Below are 16894 nucleotides of genomic sequence, written 5' to 3'. Positions count from 1 at the left end.
GGCATGAAGCACTTGGCAGAAAAAGCGGAGCGTGTGGGAACGTCAAATACCCTTTTAAAAGAAGCCACAAACTCAGGGTAACTCAACACAACAGGTTTTTGTGTCTCCCATAGAGGGTTTGCCCAGGCCAAGGCTCTCTTAGCCCTTGTACACACGGTCGGAGAATCCATCGGAATGTGTCCTATCGGACCGTGTCGTCGGATAATCCGACTGTGTGTGGTATGCATCGGACTGATTCCGTCGGAATATAAGTCGGACCCAATTTTCCAAATGTTGGAACCAACTGGTTCGATCGGACATACTCCGATCATGTGTAGAGAATTTTGATCGGACCAAGTGCCACGCATGCTCAGATCAAATTCCTACATCAAAGCTATTGGCTACTAGCCTGAACGTAGTCCCATCGTAACGAAATTACGTCATCACGTTCTGAATGATCGGATTTTTCGACAACTTAGTCCGACCGTGTGTATGCAACAGTTTCGGACAAGATCCGACGGACAAAATCCGACAGATTTGGTTGTCGAAATCTCTGACCGTGTGTACAGGGGCTAAGAAAGCAAAGATATCACAAAACCTACTTTGCTTCAGTCCGTGGGAAGCGCCTGTAGCTGCATCTCAAAGTATATCTCAACCTGGTTGAGAAACCCTCTGCATTGGACTGGATCACCCCCAAATCGCTGGGGAAGAGGAGGGGAACCAGACAGAGGCGGGTGCTTGCACAGAGACTGGAGAAGCAGCAGGGACAGTCTGCAACACAGGTTGCACTGGAGCAGCCACAGTGGGAGATTACGGGTGAGCCGTGCAAACTGATCCATGCGGTGATCCTGCACATCCAATCTGGAAAATATGTTACCAACAAGTGGATTGACTGCATCTTCTGACTTCATGGCATTCATGGCGTGTGTGTGTGTGTGTGTGTGTGTGTGTGTGTGTGTGTGTGTGTGTGTGTGTGTGTGTGTGTGTGTGTGTGTACATAAAATATCATTACATAGTGCAGATCCCCCCTTACATCAAGGTTCCTAGAGAGCCTCCCCTAACATCAGAATCCTCAGAGAACCTCCCTTACATTAGGATCCCCAGAGAGCCCCCCCCCCATACATCAGGGTCCTCAGAGAGAGCCTCCTTACATCAGGGTCCCCAGACAGCTCCCCCTTACATCGGGGTCCCCAGAGAGCCCCTTCCTTACATTGGGGTCCCCAGAGAGCCCCTTCCTTACATTGGGGTCCCCAGAGAGCCCCTTTCCTTACATCAGGGTCACCAGAGAGACTCCCCTTACATCAGGGTCCCCAGAGGGCCCCCCTCACTTCAGGGACCCCAGATAATCACACCCCCTTCCAGAGGTTCCCCTGTACCTGGCTGGTCTCTGCTGTGCACCTTGGACCCTCAGCACATCTCTGTAAACTGCCACCCACCTGGGGGGAGGTGGGAGGCAGCTATCGGCAGCTCCAGGGTGCCCATGGGTGGCGGCATCTCCTTGGGGCTTGTAGTTCTCTCTCAGAATGTATAGTGGAGAGGGAAGGGGCCTCTGACGCGGGCATGTATCATCAAGAGTGATGAAGCAGAGCAACTCACTGAAGAGTGAAGCCGATACATGACCAGGTGAGAGGCCCCTCCCCTCTCCACTGTATACATTTGGAGAGAGAACTACAAGCCCCAGGGAGATCCTGCAGCTCGCGGGCACCATAGAGCTGCCACCTCCCCCCCACTGCATGTTAAACGGACAGCCAGGGGTGCCGGGGGAGATGCCGGGTCTTGAGCCCCCTCCTCACAGCGGCAGAACACCAGGGCCCAGCTGCAAGTGCGACTGCATTGACCCCTATAGTTCATCACTGGGAGAAGTTATTGCCCTGCTTAACTTTGTATCATCCGCAAATACAGAGATTGAACTGTTTACCCCATCCTCCAGGTTGTTTATGAACAATATAAATAAAATAAGTCTCGGCACAGAACCCTGGGGGACCCCACTTTCCACCCTTGACCGTTCCGAGTATTCCCCATTTATCCCCACCCTCTGAACTTGCCCTTGTAGCCAGTTTTCAATTCATGTACTCACCCTGTGATCCATGCCAACGGACCTGACTTTGTTCAGTGAACATTTATGGGGAACTGTGTCAAATGCTTTTGCAAAATCCAGATACACCACGTCTACAGGCCTTCCTTTATCTAGATGGCAGCTCACCTCCTCATAAAATGTTAATAGATTGGTTTGGCAAGAACAATTCTTCATGAATCCATGCTGATTACTGCTAATAATACAATTTTCATTACTAAAATCTTGTATATAATCCCTTATCCACTCCAAGAGCTTGCATACTATTGATGTTAAGGTAACTGGTCTGTAATTCCCAGGGATGTATTTTGACCCTTTTTTAAATATTGGAGCTACATTGGCTTTTCTCCAATCAGTTGGTACCATTCCAGTAAGTAGACTGTCAGTAAAAATTAGGAATAATGGTCTGGCAATTACTTGACTGAGTTCCCCCAGGACCCTCGGCTGCAAGCCATCTTGTCCCGGTGACTTATTAATGTTAAGTTTTCCAAGTCTAATTCTAATTCTGTCCTCTGTTAGCCATGAGGGTGCTTCCTGTGATGTGCCATGAGGATAAACATAGCAGTTTTGGTTACTGAAGTCCCTCGATTCCCTTGTGAAGACTGAAGAGAAGAACAAATTCAATACCTTCGCCATCTCCCCATCCTTTGTAACCAGATTTCCTTCCTCATTCTTTATGGGACCATTATGATCTGTCCTCCCTATATTGGTAAGCTACAATATATTATTTTTAGTTTTGGGCTTAATACCTCTTTAAACTGGACCTAAACCTTGCTCATTATTCATTAATGTATTTATTAGCTTCCATGCTATCCTCTAACTCAGTCTTTCTTAACATTTATACCATGGATAATTTTCAGTTATTAGTGAATTCCTATAAAACAGTTTATTAGTACATTAATGTGATCAGTAATTTGTGGACATAAGGATAAATAAAAGAATGTGGCTTAACTAGCATACTTGGCACCCACAGCATGGATCACTTTATGCAACAAACTTTCAGTTATATTTAATAAAATGAAAAATAATAATGGCCAGGAAAGAAACAGAGAAAATTGCAGTGCCTCCTCACATTGGTTAGTGGAGAAAAGCCCCCTTACAGTAGTGGTTAGTGTAGCCCTTAGATTGGTGGTCAGTGTAGTACATCCTTAAAACTGGTGTCCTATGGAGAGGCTCCCTCATACATTGGTGGTCTGCAGAGGAATCTCCCCTTTGTGGTCAGTGGAAAAAGGACCATCTTATGTTGGTGGTCAGTGGGAACATTTCTATTTAAGGCATGGTCCACACCTAAACCAGACGCGGAGCGCACAGGAACGCTGTGCGTCCCTGTTCTCCATTGCAGGGCCGAATCTTTGCCTGAATTCGACTCTGAAACAGAGCCAAAGACACACAGTGCAGTGCGCTCCGCAGCAGCCCCAGAGATATGTGAACCGTCTCCATAGAGAGCCAATCACATTCTCATTCTATGCAAATCAGATACGGGCATCCAATTCGCATAGGTGTGAACCCAGCCTTACATTGTTAATTAGTGGGAAGAAAGTCGTTTGCATACAGCTAAAAGATCATTGATATCAATGGATGCTTTGCTCAGATGAGAGGACAAAAACACTACTGGCCCCCTCTGTCAAGTCACATCAGTGTCTCAACTATGCAAGAATTGTCAGACAAGAGATCAAAGATCAATCTGCCACTGCATGAAGAACCCCTAGCAAGATCCAGAAGAACCATAGGGTTCAGGAAAACTATGGCTGAGAAACAGTGGGACAGATTTGCAATGGGTGGGAAGGGGGGAGGGGGGTTGCCATATGTATAAAAACAATGTAATGTGAACATACTGTGCTGAGCAAATGTTTTAGGCTCTTGTGGAAGAAAGCTGTAGAGTTTGCACGCTTCCAAAAATAATGAAATAAATATCAAACTACAAAATGCTGAAAAAACCTAGATCAAAATAAATAAATTTGGTGTGTCCATCCCAAAACAGCATTAAAGCTATATGAAAGCCTAGTCTTTATTTTAAAAAAAACAAACATGTTATACTTACCAGCTCTGTGTAGTGGTTTTCCACAGAGCTGCCTTGAATCTCTTCTTTTTGGGTGCCATGATGTCGGCGCTCCTGGCTCCTCCCTCCTACCAGGTAACACCACAGCAAGCAGCTTGCTGTGGGAGCACCCAAGCAGGGGCTATCTCTAGCTATGGCTCTGTGTCCATTTACACGTGGGACTGCAGCTCGGTCCCACTCCCTCTGTCTCCTGATTGGCTCATTGGCTGTGACTGACAGCAGCGGGAGCCAATAGATTTTAAAAAACAATTGTGACAAAAAGTACAACTTCAAAAAGGGGGAGGGGGTATTTGTACTGTCCTGGCATTTTAAGGGCCTCAAGAAATGAGATTGGCTGTCTACATCAGAATTGATACATTTTGAAAAATATTATTCTGTCTAGATGGCATTATTACATAAAGTCTATATCGGTGGCTCCTGATGAAGAGGACAATGTCCAAGATACGCATTGAGCCGTAAAGACCATTATATACGAATATACTGCAGTACTAACCCTAACCTCTTTTATACTTTTGTATATTATTATGATGTACTTTTTAATGTGATTTTGAAATCGTACTGATGTCTCTTAACAGTTTTGAACAAAATATATTTTAACAGTAAAAAGTATGCTGTGCCTTAAAAGTCCCCCATCAATACCGTAGTGTAATTTTGATGAAATGTATATCTGTTAATAGTTTTACCTGCCAAAATATTTGTGATTGTGCACAGCAATACTTGTAATTGACACAACCTTATCACACTAGTTACCCAGGAAGGTGACATGTCTCTCTCTCATTTTGCGTGGAGCTGTGCTGCTAAATCAAGTGACTACACACATTTTCTCTTTGGCAGAAAATACTTACAAAAGCAAGAGAGAAGCATCAAAAAGGTAAAAAAAAAAAAAAAAAAAAAAAAAATTGGACTGCATAATTGTAAAAGTACTAATAACCAATACAAATGCAGATCTTTATTGACTAAAATATAATAAACACAACGAATGCCTTTAGTTTCCATGGGGAAGAACACTCAAATACCACACGGCTCAAACAACTTGACCCGGTGGAAGGTGTGTAAACAGAACTTTAATACATTATGCCTCCGCCCATCCAGAAAGCCTGGGAAAATTGTCTGAATTCATGGCGCACTGAAAATAAATATCTTGGCCATTGTCTGCCTGCTACAAAAAGAGTTCTCTTAGTAACATTAGGTTAAGGTTTGCTTAGCAAGCCATTTGGGCTGCAAGAAATTTTCCATCATCTAGAGAAGATAAATGTAAGCCCTTAAAAGGAATATGAAAATAAAAGGCAGGTGCTGGTTATTCTAAGGGGGGAAAACGAGAGCAAACAGACATGCTCATCACCTGTCTCTGTTGCTTTAGTTGGTGATTAAATATCCACGCTGAGTACAGGGGAATATTAGTCTGCATGTTCAGCTGTCAGGTCAAAAGGACTCCGCTCTCATTGAAGCTGTTGAACTGCCATGTAGGATTATTCTCTACAAAAGGGACCCAATGTTAAAGAATTGCTGCTGCCTCTCATAGAAATGTATACCATTTTTACATTCTGCTCCTTTTAATATCTTATTAAAAAGTGTAACCAGGGAGGACTTGGGGAACTGAAAGTCTCATAGTCTATAAAGACTGCATTTATTACCTCTATGGACCATGCTAGGCATCTCTAAGTCTGTGTAATGCACACTGTGGTCCCAAACTGAGTTTTGGCAAATGCTGCTATATCTGGGCTCTCATCAATGCCAATGTAATGGTAAGTTTGCATCTTTAGTCAATATTATCAATTTTTTGCTGATAGCAAATTACTACTTTTATCTTTTCATTACCTTTTTTCACTTGCTATGTAAACAGCTGGCAACTTGCTAGGTACAGTAAAGAGAAGCTACTAGTTTGTTGTACAGCTAGCTAAGGAGAACAACAGGAAATTTACAGGTAGGTTGAACTAGTAATTTTTTGGTAAAACCATTCTACACCTACAACCAACTTTTGTGCCAGATACTTTGCTCTGACCTGCTTCCGTACCGGTGTATACTGTATATCCCCATGCTTGAAAAAAATACCGTACTGTACCCTTTTAGAATGCTTTGAAATCATTGAGCACCAGGTCATAAAAAGGCTATTCACAGTGCTAGTGCCTGAACAATACTTTCCTGAAAAGGACCCCGTACAATACCTAAAATCTCTGTTTCCAGTCATGTATATCCAACCCATATATTGTACCTGTCTGGATCAGTTAATCTGCTAACTAATTGCTTCTAATCCAGTCCTGTTGACAATTCAACTTGGTTGTTGGCTCCCGTATCCTGATCCACTGTCCTTGTATTACTTGGCTCACCTGTAGGTTCCCTACTTCCATAGATCCACTGCCTTTATTACTGTAGGTCTGTACAGACCAAAAGGTTACAACCTAGTTGTATTACACAGCTAAGTACAGCCTGAGCAGAACTGTGCGCCAGTTGCAATCCATGGAGAAGGATCTCAGCTAATAGAGGAGACAGCAGCGCAACAGACACAACCTACCGACTATGTGTAGTTGTAAGGTAAACCAGATAACCAAGATCAGAAAAACAAGTACAGACTTGTGCTCATGTGCACTTACTGTTACAGTTCACCACATGTGCATGTAACAATTGGCGCGCACACTTGATGCCCAGTGGCCTATTTAAACTGACTTGTCACAGAGAAATTGTGGAATGGGCTTCAGCTTGTTCCCATGTGTCCTGAGACCTGATCTGTTGCATTTGCCTACCCATGGTATGTCCCAACTTTCCTTGGACTTCACCCCTGCTTTCTGTCTCACCTCTAATCATCTGGTTACCAAGACCTCAGCCTGATTTCTGGACTTGTCTCTGCCTGCTGATCTGTACTGCTTTGCCCGGCTGCTACTGACTTTGGTTTGCTTCCTACACTTGCTCTGCTGATTTCATCCCTTGCAAGAATAGCCCCATAATGTTCCAGTCTCCACTGGGTACATATTAGTAGGGTTCCTTGTGCTGATTTTCACGTTGTGAAATGAATGGTAAAAATACATTACTGCAATGCATGGCAATATACAAAGCATGGTGCAATGCGTTGCTGTGTATAAAATTTTGCTCAACACCCCAAATAGCACTGCTTCAATATAAAACTTTCCTCCAACTTCTTCTTTCTAAAGTGATATTAAAGTCTTTTTTTTTTTTGTTTGTTTCAAAACAAACACGTTATACTAACCTGCTCTGTGCAGTGGTTTTTGCATAGAGCAGTCCAGAACCTCCTCTTCTCGGCTCCCCCGCCGGCACTCCTGGTCCTTCCCTCCTGCTCTGTATGTCCATTCAGACATGGAGCTGTGACTTGGCCTGCCCTCCTCTCTCTCATTAGCTCATGACTGATTGATGGTACAATGGTGCCCACGGCTGTGTCTCAGCCAAACAGGAGGACGAGTCCCAGACAGCTAAGGCTCTTGTGCAAAGGTAAGTATTAAGGGGGCTGCTGCACACCGAAGGTTCTTTATCCTAATACATAGAATGTATTAAAAGCGGAGTTCCACCCAAAAGTGGAACGTCCAATCATTTGTTTTCTTGCCCCCCTTCCGGTGCCACATTTGGCACCTTTCGGGGGGGGGGGGGGGGGCTGGATACCCATGACGGGTATCCTGTATTCACTTCCGGGAGTACGGGCCGCAGCACATTACGTCGGCAGCTCAGCTCCCTCACCCGCCGCCAGGCCAGTAGGAGAGCGCAACAGAGCCTCGCACATACGCAGTAGGGACCCGGTGTGAAGCCGTATTGCTACACTGCCGAGTTCCCTTACACGCAATGGCAGCAGCAGCACCCAACAGCTGATGGAAACATCAGCTGCAGTGCTGAGATCGCTCACAGGTAAGTGTCCTATTATTAAAAGTCAGCTGTAGTATGTGTAGCTGCTGGCTTTTAATTTTTGCAGGGATGGGCGGACCTCGGCTTTAAGATAAAAAAAACCTTCTGCCTTTAGAACCACTTTAACGGAGCGTGTGTTTCAAGTGAAAATCTGCCTCAGCTACAGTTGTAATTCGGTTGCAGATCTTTACAGATCTGTCTTAGATGGCTGTCAAGGATTCCAGGCACGAGTGTTGCAAATTAACATAAAATAACTGTCAGCTGTACTTTGTTAAATGAGAGAACTTCTGGTATTCAAAAGATATGCATCTATTTTGGTAAGTTTGTTTGATAAACTTCCAGTAATATTTCATAACTATGCACCTGAATCAGGAAATAATTTTAGATACACTTGGCTTCGGTGGGCTCTCAGCAACAAAATAAAATCAATATATTTTGATTCAATCCTGTTTCCTATCCTTCTTTCAACTAGCAAAAGTTACAGGACCTGTGAAGAGATGTACAACACTCCTATGCAGGTATAGCTAAAGCTCGCAATCATTAATGGACAGACTAGGAGCACACAACTGGATAGTAGGTAAGAGTACTGGTGAATTTAAGAACATCATCATTACTGAAATTTTCAAAATCATCTTCACACTCTTCAATGAGCTACAGAGAAACCCACCATGCTGCTATTTGGAAATGCCCTCTAGTGGAAAGCTTTGTAACTTTAATTACTCATCATAAGGCCTACACGGGGCGGATCAGTAATGATCCGCCCCGTGATGATCCGCTCGCTCAGCGGGGATCGCTCCGTTGTCCCCGCTGAGACGGCTGCGGACAGAGCGGTCTCCGCACACTGTGCGGGGACCGCCCTGTCAGCTCTCCGCTCTCCTCTATGGGGATCGGATGAGCATGGACCGTTTGTGTGGGTGTTCATCCGATCCGCTCTGCAGACGGATAGAAAAATAGGATTTTCCTCCGTCTGCAGAATCGGACTGTTGCGGAGGTGGAGGAAATCGTGTGTCTGCGGATGTTCATCCGCAGACACCCGCTATCCCATAGGGATGAATGTATGCCCGTATTTCATCCGCAAACGGATGGATGAAATACGGACATATCATCCGCATGTGTGAAAGGGGCCTAAGAGCAACCAAAACATGACCACAAAGTTATGAGTTAGCAAAACAAAACAATATTTTTCATTTGCTCCTTTGGGTCTGTTAAGGCTTCATGTACACAGGACGTTTCTCAACCTCTCCAGAACGCTGGAACATCACAGCTAGTAATCCACGTTTAAAAATGTGTGTTTAGCAGCGCTTACAAGCCGCGTTTGTGTTCAGGATCGTTTACTAAAGATAACCTCAGGAGACCCTCCCAAATGATTAGAAAGCAGAGAGAACAGGGTGAGTAGCAGCTGAGAAAGCAGTGTGCTTTGTAGCTAGCTGTTATCTTTTGGTTGGTTTGTTAATATGGATCCCATGATGAGCATGTGGGAGGAAATGCTCCTGGTGTTGCTTTTTCTGAGGCTCTAAAGATGTAGAAAATTGCGTGAGAGGACCAGAGTTCATCGCTACTGGACACATCCATTGATGGCTCAACGCATGTCCACAGGATACTTTTCTAATATGTATGTTCAGCTGCATAATTACCCAGAGAATTTTTTAAATTTTACACCCATTTCAATTGCCACCTTTAAGGTTCTCTTGCAAAAGGTTAGACCCCGTCTAGTTCGCATGGACACCAACATGAGGAAAGGCCATCTGAGGAACGCCTGTTGGTGACTCTCAGGCCATCTAGCCACCCATCTCTCTTTTTTGGTGTTTTGAGCATTTCCCAGGCTGAAAAGTAATAAATAAAATGTTTCCCTTTAAAAGCGCTACTAGACAAAAATGTGCCTAAACCTGGGTACCCGCGTTTGGCATTTGTAATGCTTCTAAACAGCTTCTGAACGCATTTTTTTGGGTTCCAAAAAAATAAAAATAAAAAAAGCCTCCAAACGCAACTGCCTAGAAACGACTATAAACGACCCGGTGTACATGTACTGATAAGATAACATAAAGGAGAGTTCAGGAGCAGTTGAAGAAAAATGCCCAACTGGGGTTCAACCTCACTGTGCACTAAGCAAGTGGAGAACATCAAAATTCCCATTTGTGAAACTTTATGAATATGGAGAAAATATCAGGAAACTGGATCCCATTGTAAAAATGATGTACTGACTGACCAAAGCTTCCCTTATATGTGGTATTTTTAGGGAATACAAACAGCAGTGGACTGGACTTCAACACAATTTTCTTTATGATTTGCAACCTGGCCAGGCCTGACAGGAATTCTTCAAGGCAGTAAAAGACTATGTAATGGATCCACTAATACTTAGGACCTCACCCTTCCCCTGGACTACCAATTCTAACAATTATAATACCTTTATAACCGTATAAAGTGTGCCCATTCTTAAACATTTTACTTCACTTGATTTAAAAGAGAGTTTTAGGGTTATTATGGTTGGGGTTAGGGTTGTGTTGGTTTTAAATCCAAAATTAAAAATGTATTCCAGCATGCCAATCATTAGATGTGGTGGCTGAATCAGTTTTCTTTTCCCCTCTTTTTTTCACCTGGCAAGTTGGCCAGTACCACACCTCATGTACATAAAGACAAACTCCAGCTCACACTTTATAATCAGTTACAGCTAATGCGCTTTTTTTTCCCTTTTGGTTTGCATAAACAAAATGAAAGCTGATCATTTTAATCGCCTCTGTGTTAAGTAGTTTGTCTCATCCATATAAATTCATACTGTGCTGGGACAAGGTCATCCAGTGCCCAGGGCAAGATGCCAAACGGCAATCCTCCACTCATGATGTGCAAGCTTATGCCCCATATTGTCTGGTGTGAGATTTTGGTCGGAGATTCTGACCGTGTGTATGCTCCATCGGAATGTTGCTGGCGGAATGCCCGCCAGCAAAAGATTGAGAGCAGGTTGTCGATTTTTCGGTCGGAAAAAGTTCCGATCGGAAATTCCGATCGTCTGTACCAATTCCGACATGCAAAATTTGACGCATGCTCTGAAGCATTGAACTTAATTTTCTCGGATCATAGTGTTGTACATCACCACGTTCTTGACGGTCGAAAGTTAAGAGAACTTTTGTGTGACCGTGTGTATGCAAGCCAAGCTTGAGCAGAATCCCATCGGAAAAACCATCCAAGTTTTTCCGATGGAAAATCCAATTGTGTGTAAGGGGCATTAGGGGATCGCACATGCACACTGGGCACAAGCTTGTGTTAATGGCTCTCTCCTCCACATTTCTGTACTCGGTGGTGAGGGCTGCGCTCTCCTCCTTATAGCTAGTGCAGCCCCTGTATGTCTACGAACACCACCTCCTGCTAGTTAACCACTTGCCGACCACCTACTGCACTTTTACTGCTGCAAGTCGTCTCTACTGCACAAAACTTCATAACTATATGTCATTTTGTGCAATAGACACTGGGGAGAGTGTTTTCACTGTCGGAGGCACGATCGCATGCTTATTGGACACAGGGGATGCCAATCAACGGGTCCTGTGGACCCGATGTCCGCTGGCCACCCACGATCGTTCCCCAGAGAGGGAAAACTGGGATATGCCTATGTGAACAAGACACGACAGCAGAATGGTCAGTTAAAGTGTCGCAGTGCTGTATCGAAAAAATGGCCTGGTCATTAACGGGGCAAAACCTTCCAGGGCTGAAGTGGTTAAAACAGGAGTGCTGTACTGTCAGGAAGGAGTGAACACAGCCTGCACCACGTCCCGGCTCTCTCCTTGCTGCTCCCAATGCTGGGTTGACAGGAGTAGTGATGATGTTGTCACTACTCCTGTCAGCCTTGTAACAGAAGGAAAGTGCCTCCATCCCTACAGTAAACTATTGTACCCAGGGCAGCCACACTTTCAGCCCACCCCTTGCCCCAGCCCTGAACGCTCTGCTCTACATTCTGCTGGAGAACTTGAGCTTGTGGAAAACAACAGACTTACTGGCCAGATCACCAGATGTAAAAAGAAAAAGAGGGCAAGACTAAAAAAAACAAATACACCCATCTTATATGCCGTGGCTGCCGGGTGAAGAGAGTGACTATTGCCAGTGGCTATATCAGCACCCAGCAATAACTGCAAGTAAAATCTGTCAGGATGGTTTTAGCCAAGATGGTCGATCAGCTTGGTACATTCAGGCTGTCCATACCTGGTTCGAATCTTGGACGGTTCCTGCTGAACCAGCTGAGATTCAAACAGCGTATATGGCCTGTCTGTCAATCATCTGTAAAGATCCTGACAATATCAATATGTTCAAGGTCTTTCCAGCGCCTGGAGCGGCTCTGTAACGACAGCTAACAGCAGGCTTTAGACAGCTGTCAGCTGACTCTGGGTCACAGGAGAGCATAAGTGCACTTCTGTGAGCTACAAGAGAAGTACGTCTAAAGAACTATGGCCATACTTCTCTTTTAATAGGCCATGCCAGCATGACCACAAGACATGATATAATAATGTAAATAAGAGATAGAAAACATTATACAAAGTCAGACTTCCATAAAGTTGCTATTTGCATATATTTGCCATATAAAAACTTCATAGTGGGCTTGCAGAGTGCCTGGCACTGTAAGCCCTTGTACACACGGTCGGAGATTCCGACAGAATGTGTCCTATGGGACAGTTTTGTCGGATATTCCGACTGTGTGTGGTCTGCATCGGACTGTTTCCGTCGGACTATCCGACAGACTAACTTGTCCAACTTGCTGGTAAAATTTTCCGACAAAATGCTCCGATTGGACATACTCCGATCATGCGTAGCCTACTCCGACGGACAAAGTGCCACGCGAGGCTCAGATCAAATTCCTAGACCAAAGCTATTGGCTACTAGCCTGAACGTAGTCCCGTCCTAACGAAATAACGTCACCACGTTATGTACAATCGGATTTTCCGACAACTTAGTCCGACCGTGTGTATGCAACATCACTTCCGGACCTCTTCCGGAATTAATCCATCAGAATTACTCCGATGGATTTGGTTGTCGGAATCTCCGACCGTGTGTACAAGGGCTAACAGTGAAAGGGTGATCAGCACCTTATGGTCCCTGCCATTTGGTAGCAACCTTTCTGTGTGCATTTTACTATAGTCCAGCTTAACAGAATTGTGGCTGGCAGCAATTCTTCACTTGCAGATGGACACCCTTCAAAAGGAGATATTTCACAAAAACTATTTTTTATATATAGTCCTTAAAATACAGAAAGGTTATAAATCCACTTTGTGTGCACCAAATACCTCTGAAATCCAGATATTCTCTTGTAAAAGTAGTAGTGACATCACTGCACTTTATATAGTCTGTACAGAGAGAAGAGCTGTGGGAGGGACCTAACAGGCCCACCAACTACAGGCTGTCTATAGAGGGGGCAGACACAGGACCAGTCCCCCTGCACAAAGAGTTAGAGCAGAACTGAATGGTCAGATTACAGGAACCTCCAGCACAGAGGCAAAGTACAGGAGTTGCTTTAGGCTGGGATTACTGTATGGAAAATACACAAAAGGATTCATGTAAGCATGGCTCTTGTATTTAGACAAGACTTGTTTAGCCTGGAGTTCTGTTTTAAAGTATTTACTGCTAAACATTTGAACTAGTGCTGAGACATAAATACCAGAGCAATGCGTATCGTGGGGCCAAGTTAAGCATAGGTCTCTGTATGTCAGCAAGTGTTTTTTAGCCACAGGCAGAATACATAATACAAAGTAATACATTACTAATACTGAGCTTTTGTATAGATGAAAAAAAAAAGTTGTGTTTATTTGGTATTTAAGAGCATATTTATTTGACTATAAAGTCATTCATTCACCATGCGCTAGAAGTTCAGAGCATACGTCTTGGTGAAATGTTTACCAGTGTTCAGGTGAGTTATTATACATTATATTACAGCCCTCTTACTCATTCCATTAGGTTTCATTCCAGAGACAAAACTTGTTTAATCAGTTACATCAAAGGAAACAGTTTGTTCCACTGTATTTTCGAAGGAACCAACATTTAAAAAAGTAACAAAATAAGGCATTTTTTTTCTTTGAAAACCCAGGTCATTAAACAGCCTCAGTTAAAAGTTTATTACTTTTCAAATTGAGCTTCTGGGACAACTCTGCTTTAACGGATTACAGTTATAGCAGCTAGTAGATCTCTAAAATACTCTCCTTGTTAAATAAAGTACACCACTTCCTACTTAATGCAGAAAAAACTGTTTTATGTTATCACTTCCAACACAAGTCCAAAAATAAGGAGTTTATTGTAGCCTCCTGTGCATCCAAAACTGCAGTTTTATAGTACGGAAAGCCAAAATGTGGAGCCACATTTCCAGCTTGCTCAGGTTTGCTGGCCGACAACAGTGGCTACCATAGACTAGGGCTTGTTGGAGTACTGAGAAAATATAACAATACCAAGAAATGACTGTGCTACTGAATAGGGTGAGCAAAGCAGCTAACACTGCAAACACTAGACAAATTGTGAAGGTATGAAAGGAAAATAAAGCGCAGTGGTATTCAATATTGCATGTGTAACCATGCAAAAATGTACAAATGTGCAATCAATAGGCATATGACTGATCAAATACTGCATAAACCTAATGTGCAAAAATACAAAATAGTGAACATATGACTGTGTAAATAAATCGTGCATATAAAATGTCATAAATGACCAATAATAAAGTGCACTATGCCAGACAAATGAAACCACATGTTAAACATCAAACATAAAATTAGGAGTGTAAAAATTTCTATTAGCCCTTGATGGTATAGAACAGAGTAGGAATGAATCTCTGAGGGCTGAAAACAGTTCAGGGTAAATTGGAGATGGATTTGGCATCTAGGTAGTAAGACTTTATTGGTTGATGAGATGGCGTTGAAGTCGATCCTTTATGCTGTCCTTTGGTACTGACTACATTCCCAGTTCTAATGCTTGTTTGAATCTTTGCCGCTGGCATGAGGTCCACTTAGTCTGGTAAGAGTATTCATTCTCTCTGCTTGGTGGTGGATGCACAGTGTACGGGGAATTATATTGGCTGGGGGTCTACCTAGATGCCGAATACATCTCCAATTTACCCTGAACGGTTTTCAGCACTCAGATTAAATTTCTACTCTACTTTTTTCTGTTCTATACCATCAAGCGCTAAAATAATTTTTATGTTTGACATTTCACGTGTGGATTAATTTATTGTTTGCATAGTGCACTTTATTATTGGTCAATTATGACATTTATATGCACGGTTTATTTACACAGTCATATGTTCACTGAGAAAATTATTACCATTCAGGATATAGTAAGGCCAGAAGGAAAAACCCTTGCACTCCTCCAGTAATAATTAGCGGTAATTGAATTGATTTCACAGAAACTTTGTCAAAGGCCTGTGCCAGTCCTGAGCACCTCCCTCCCCCCCTCTTCTACAGAAAGGGTTTAACAGAAGCAAACTACTTGCACTGCCAATAAATGCAGGGATAATGGAGGCATGGTTTGACATGGACAGACCAGCAGGGTAATAAATGATAGCTATATAGTCCACCGAGCAAACAGTAGACTTGGCAATAAGTGGGCAAACAAAATGAATAGGATGAGACAAGATGATTATGGCAATGCAAGGGGAATGAGCGAGCGATCATTACAAAATACAGACAACAAATGGGCAATCATTAACAACTTGCCGCCCGCCCATAGTAGAACTGCACGATTAATTGTTAAGAATTGTTATCACAATTTTTTCCCTGTTGCAATCTTGACTAAAATGTTTCACGATTCTTGCTATGCAAAGAATTCTCTCTGCTCTTTTGAAGCCACAGCCATCAAAAGAAAGGAAGGGAAAAAAATTGGGCAGTCTTCCAAGAATCAAAACATTCATTATCAATTGAACTTAAGTAGAAACACTGTAACAATTTGTCAATGGAATAGACTTCAAGTGTAAGTGAAAAAAGTTTAACCACTTAAACACTAAACCTTTTTCTGACATTTGTTGGTTTCAAGTTAAAATAATTTTTTTTTGCTAGAAAATTACTTAGAACCCCCAAACATATATATTTTTTTTAGTAGACACCCTAGAGAATAAAGTGGTGGCTGTTGCAATATTTTATGTCACACTGTATTTGCGCTGTGGTCTTTCAAATGCAATTTTTTGGGAAAAAATTACTTTAATAATAAAACAAAATAAAACAAAAAAAAACTGTAAAGTTTGCCCATTTTTTGTATAATGTGAAAGATTTTATGCCGCGAGAATCGTGATCTTTTTTATTCTTCATTTTGACCAGAATCGTGCAGCTCTAGCCCATAGTATATTTATTTCAGATGGGCAGCACAGCCAGGCTAGGCGATGTGCCCGTATGTCACCGCTAAACTTCCAAGTTTGAGGCATACCTGCGCACCCCCTGCTGATCCATGCTGGGATTGGACACAGTACAAGTTTGTCAGCAGATTTCAGCCAATGATTTATGACTGAAACATGCTGATCAGCTATGGCCAATCAAAGCACAGGAGTTCTGTGTTTAAAAACACACAGAACTCTGTACACAGACAGAGATCTGTTCTTCTCCCTGAAATCAATTCTGAGTTCAAGGAGAAAAGGCAGACACATCTATTAGTAAAAGCAGCACACATTACATGTGTTAGTCACACACTTAGCTCCTTGATTTTTCTCTTGATGTTAGCCCCGTGCCAGTCAGTGTCATTAGTACAGTATTATTACTGATCACTGTAGTAGTGTCCCTAGCAACATTAGTGTCAGTTAGCATCCCCCACCCAGCCAGTGTCTGTTAGTGCCAGATTGTCCACCACAATATAACAGTCACACCATAAGTCACTAAGCACTGCTATTACTAGTATAGTGTCTGTACGGATCAGCATCTTGATCAAAATCAGAACTGTAATATAGTCCCCAAAAGTAGTGTTTTGGCCTAAATTTATGAAGAAATTTGATT

At 43.0% G+C, this 16894-nt stretch overlaps 1 protein-coding gene across 3 annotated transcripts in view; it reads right to left on the bottom strand.

Moving 5' to 3' along the window:
* LMBR1 (limb development membrane protein 1) overlaps window positions 1-16894 on the bottom strand; it is a 251676-nt gene that overhangs the window by 130388 nt on the left and 104394 nt on the right. The gene's annotated exons all lie outside the window — the stretch shown is intronic.

Source organism: Lithobates pipiens, unplaced genomic scaffold (genome assembly GCF_037356315.1).
Source record: "Lithobates pipiens isolate NorthernLeopardFrog02 unplaced genomic scaffold, aLitPip1_a1.2 Scaffold_19, whole genome shotgun sequence".
Classification (NCBI taxonomy): Eukaryota; Metazoa; Chordata; class Amphibia; order Anura; family Ranidae; genus Lithobates; species Lithobates pipiens.
The sequence above is the reverse complement of the archived record's forward strand: the minus strand, read 5'-3'. Positions and strand labels throughout refer to the sequence as shown.